Source organism: Aulostomus chinensis, chromosome 12 (genome assembly GCF_037954235.1).
Source record: "Aulostomus chinensis isolate RoL2024-O1b breed Wild chromosome 12, RoL_Achi_v1.0, whole genome shotgun sequence".
Taxonomy (NCBI): domain Eukaryota; kingdom Metazoa; phylum Chordata; class Actinopteri; order Syngnathiformes; family Aulostomidae; genus Aulostomus; species Aulostomus chinensis.
The window spans coordinates 26,149,035-26,154,375 of record NC_141331.1 but is presented as its reverse complement, the minus strand read 5'-3'; the positions used below and the strand labels follow the sequence as shown (position 1 = coordinate 26,154,375).

The window sequence follows — 5,341 nt, the reverse complement described above, 5'->3', positions numbered from 1 at the left end:
TTGCTGTTGTCGAGCAACAAGCCTTCAGAGAATTTGTAAGTGATCTTCAGCCTACAGCAAAAATCATCTCAAGGCCCACCCTGCGTTTATGAATTGAAGATGTTGCACAAAAAATGAAAATGGAGGTCAGGGACGCCATGAGGAATGTGGACCACATTGCCACCACCACGGAGCTTTATAGGTGGGACTGCCCATTGGATTGATCCTGACAGCCTAAAGCCTGATTTATGCTTCTGTGTCGTGGCGACGCCGTACCTACACCGTAGCCCCTACGTCATCATTGTGCATTTATAGTTCTGCGTCGAGGGAACGCGTTGCTCTGTAATTCACCGCCAAGCCACTAGAGGGGTGTGGCTTTATCTTCGTATGCTTTTGGGGGACTCTTGTCGAATTCCTTAGTTCTCTTCCGGTCATAGCACATGGGTCAGAGACAGAGACAACAATGGAAGTGTCGACGCGACGCGTAGTCAGGATTTTTTGGAGGTGCACGTCGGGCTACGGCGTAGGGGTCTGCGTTGACGGCGTAGGTACGGCGTAGGTACGGCGCAGGTACGGCGTCGCCACGACGCTGAAGCATAAATCAGGCTTAACAAGACACTCGGCAGCACTAGCCTGTAGGCAGGTGAGAGGTTCCCACGTTTGAATGAATGTCATTGAGTGCGCACGCTAAAACATCAGAGTATGAAATCAGGAACAAAATTGTGAGAACAACTACTGACAATGGTTCCAACTTCCTAAAGGCTTTCCGAGTTTTTGGGAGGACAAAAACAACAATGAAGTCTTTGGGTATGTGGAAACAGAGGAGGAAGAGGATGAGGAGGATGTGGAGGAAGAAGTGGAGTTTGTTGAAGTGTCACTGATCCTAAATGAGGATGGTGGCTCAGAATTTGAGCTCCCAAAGCATCAACAGGTGCTTTTCATCTCCTCAACTTGGTCTCTACTGTTGATACTGCAAAAGCAACTGCTAACGATGCATACAAAAAAGTGTATCGCTCAACATTCAGTAAGTGCCACGCATTGTGGAATAAATGTGCAAGGTCCACACAAGCAGCTGAAGCTGTGGAAGACTCCTGTGCCCTCCAGCTGCTACGCCCAAATGCCACCAGGTGGAACTCCTTGTTCATGGCTGTCGAGAGGCTGCTCAAGATAATAAAAGACAGAGGGGAGGGCGCCATGAGAGCTGTCTGCACAGACTTACAGGTTCCAATGTAAGTTTGAATTATCATTTGCAGTGTTTCTTTCATTTTAATGTATTTTAATCTCTCTGTTTTGGCTCAAGTGTATGGAATGGTTCTGACTCATATTGTGTTAACACATCATTTACTAAAAATTTAATATTTCCAAAATGTATTCTTTGCATTATTGACCCTCTTGATCTATTTACAAAATCATAATGTATCCCGTTCATATTTCACTTACTGCCCTCAAATGGTAAAAATATTTAATGGCCCAAAATACCTAAACCACTATATGAGTGATAGACAACCCCAGAATTGGCTCAAATATGATTTAAAACAATGTCTTGTGTATTTTTAAGCTGTTGATGAATTGGATAAAATGTTTATGCTAAACAAAGTGGGTTTTTTTCCTATCAGGTTTAATCCTGCTGAACTGGCGTTCCTCGCAGAGTATGCAACCACAATGAGCCCAGTTGCCCAGGCAATCAATGTCTTGCAGGCAGAAACACATGCCCAGATGGGATGGCTGCTTCTGACTATTAGCCTGTTGAGTACGACGTTGGACCAAACCAAGCTGCCACTGAAGTAATGCAAACCTTTGGTTGAAGCTTTACAAGAGGGCATAAAGAACCGCTTCAGTCACATGACATCAGACCCAGAGTTGATCGCTGCAGCAATTCTGCTTCCAAAATTCAGAACAACATGGACAAAAGATGAAGCTACAATCAGAATGGGTAATACGTTTTGACACTTATAATAGATAAATTCATGTTATTAATCTTAATTATTGATGAAATAAATTTTGCATAATAAAAAATCTTTTAGACTTGCAAAGAAAATAAATACACTGACTGTCCCATAAAAGTGACGGTTTTAAGCTAATGCTACTTTCACCCTACTTGTACTTCAGGGATGGACTACATCAGAGAGCACTTAAAGGATCCTTCCTTGCTGTCAGGAGAGGCCCCCAGATCCAGTTCATCTGATGAGGAGGACTTTTTCTCTACCCTGAAGGCATCTCGCACACAAGCAACTGGATGGATACCTGGCCTGTTCAGCAGATCAGATGGACCTATTGAAATCGTTCCCTGCTATCTGCAAGTTGCCTGTGAAACTGAACACACCTCTGCCTGCCTCTGCAGCTTGTGAAAGACTGTTCAGCATTGCAGGGCTTGTCTTCAGCCCACAAAGAGCACGGCTGAGCTCTCAGAATTTTGGAAACCAACTTCTGTTGAAGATGAACCGCAAATTTGTGGACTTTACTTCAGGAAAGGAGGTAGGAGGAATAGGATAAAATGGAAAGAATAGGACAAGGAAGGTAGGAGGCAGGGAGGGATGGAGGAAGGAAGATGTAAAGGGAGTTAAGGGACATTTAAGGTTAATAAAAGAATGTGAGAACTATTTCTAGCTGTTGTGTTTCTTTGTACTTTTACTTTTGATTCTTGAGTACATTTAATAAGAGCTACTTTTAGACTTTTACTCAAGTGATTTTTTGATGAGTGACCTTCACTTTTACCTGAGTAGATTTTCAGTGAAATATCTGTACTTTTACTCAAGTGTGGCTTTCAAGTACTTTATAAACCACTGCACACCTGTAAAGCTGTGTTTACACATCGCATTTGGTGTGAGCACACCTTTAGTCATCAACAATGACTATAAATGTTCGTGTTGCATAAGAATGGGAGACTGTTGATGGCGCAAACTTGGCTTGCGTGTCCACAAGTTTTTAGAGGACGAAGATGAAGTCCGCAGTGCATTGTGGGCCATAGGTAGCTCGGTAGGAAGCACCTGAACCAACCTACAATGTGGGCATGTTTAGGCTGGAATTTAGGTTGCGAAGTAGGTCGCTACTTGCACCAGTTGTGGTTTCGGACAGCCTACGACCTACTCTGATCTACAATCCGACCTACTTGGCAATTTGGACGCAGCACAGGTCTGCGCAGTGTCTTCCCCTGCCACCTTCTCCAACTCACCACCAGATGGTGATCAGTTGACAGCTTAGCTCCTCTCTTCACCCGAGTGTCTAGAAAAAAATGGCCCCAGATCAAATGACACGACTATAAAATCAATCATAGACCTACGACTTCCTGGTGCCACATGCACTGATGGACATCCTTATGTTCAAACACTGTGCTAGTTATGGACAAATTGCAACTCACACAGAAGCCCAATTACTGAACACCACTTGGGTTCAGGTCGGACCTGTCGTTCCTCCCAATCACGCCCCTCCAGGTCAGACTATCATTGCCCACATGAGCATCGCAGTTCAGAAGGACAAGGGAGTACCCAGGTGGGGTGCCATTCAGCACCCTGGGACTCAAAAAGGGTGGGTACGCTGAACTACTGTTTAGCGCATGAGCACAGACAACAGTCAAGACCCATTCCCCAACCTCAAGTTGCAGGGAAGCAACCCTTTCATCCACTAAGGTGAACCCCAACATACAGGGAGAGAATCTGGGGGCTATCAGAAAGCCTAGCCAGCCCGCTGCCTCTCACCCAAAATGGACAGACACATATCGCAAACACAGCTAACACAATACCAAGTGTCCTGGCTGCTTACAACTCAGACTTCTTAGTTGTTAACTGTATAAAACTGGTCTGCCTGTGTGTGACCCATGTGTGACCAAACATTCCCACACCTGCAGGTGCAGATTTGATACTTTTGAGTTGATACGTGACATGGTGTGTGTGTGTGTATGTGACCTTGCATTCCCACACCTGCAAGTGTGCACTCACACCTGCCAAAGTAGAACGGATATTTCCCGTGCTGTGGAGGGCAGGGTAATCCCACAAGGACATTGGTAATTCATGCACAAAAAGGGAGGAGTAAACATGTAAAAGCTTGCTCCCTATCCAAATCATTCCTCAGTGTGCTCTGTGTGTACAGCAATCCGCAAGATCTCTGTCTCTCTTTCCTTGAGAATGGCCTCTGGAAAAAAGTTGTACTGTCAGTGACGTTTTAGAACAGCTCTTTGAAAGTGAGAGTGACATAGAGGAGAATGTGTCTGAGACAGAGGATTGTGTTGAGGAAGACCCTGATTTGGAGGTATCCTCATCTGATGAGCATGAAAGTGTTGACCCTCCTGTTGGCACTCAACCACCAGCACAAACGAGCCCCTCCAAAAATGGGAAGATAAAATGGTCCCTTTGTCCACCTAAACAGTAGGGTAGACTTAGTGCTGCTAATGTTATAAAGATGATTCCAGACCCAACTACAGTAGATACACCGTCAGTCGTGTTGAAGACATCAAGTCATCATTTGAGCTCTTCATAACGCCACAATTTGAAAATATTCTTCTAATGATGACGAATTTAGGAGGGGAAGCATGTGTATGGGGACAATTGAGAAGACTTAGATGTGGTTGACTTGGAAGCCTACATTGGCCTGTTAATTTTAGCAGGAGTTTACAAGTCAAAAGGTGAGGCAACAGCAAGCCTTTGGAATGCCGAAACTGGAAGGGCAATATTTACATACAATAGTAGTACACACACACACTGATACACACTCACACACGACCTCTCTAACGAGACCTGCCACACTAACTCAATCATACCCAACACACACACACACACACACACACACACACACACACACACACACACACACACACACACACTCACACACACAGTCCAACCTGAGGCCCCCTGGCTTGGCCACATGATTGTCAAGGTGCGGCGACGCTAAATCGGTGGTGCATGTAAGAAGGGGGAAAGGGGTGAGTTGCAACTCCTGGATACAACGGGGGTTCTGGAAAGGGGGGACACTCCCCAATGTAAAGAAAGAGAAAATGCCGAGGTTTGCACTTGCCTCGCGAGCCCAGTCTGGGGCGAGAGCGGAACCAGCCTCCTCCTGGATCACCTCTGTCATCTACTCCACGAGCGCATGCTCCTAGTATTCTTCACACTCTAGCTGCAAGTTGTACTTGTCCCTGGCAGTGATGTAGCCACAATGGCGTACAGCTACCATTAACATACAAACTCACTTCGTCTAAACTCTCCCGAAAAATGTCACACAATCTCTCGATGTCTGGCTGTCCACAGTCAAACATGAGAATGGCACGGCTAGCCAACACCATACACACTCACGGCTCTCACGTGTCTCGACCATCCCCGCCAGATTCTACTGCAGACGTACTGGATGCATGTGCAAACTTGCCCGTAAC

At 45.6% G+C, this 5,341-nt stretch overlaps 1 long non-coding RNA gene across 2 annotated transcripts; it reads left to right on the top strand.

Annotated features, from left to right (window-relative positions):
* LOC147252594 (uncharacterized) lies at positions 1–2,514 on the top strand. 2 transcript variants are annotated; one of them, XR_015118632.1, is made up of 4 exons: positions 1–910; positions 1,038–1,208; positions 1,596–1,912; positions 2,089–2,514. It is a non-coding gene; the product is annotated as an uncharacterized LOC147252594 (long non-coding RNA). The 2 variants fall into 2 exon arrangements; XR_015118631.1 differs by having other exon boundaries at positions 1–1,208.
* Positions 2,515–5,341: the final 2,827 nt, after the last annotated feature.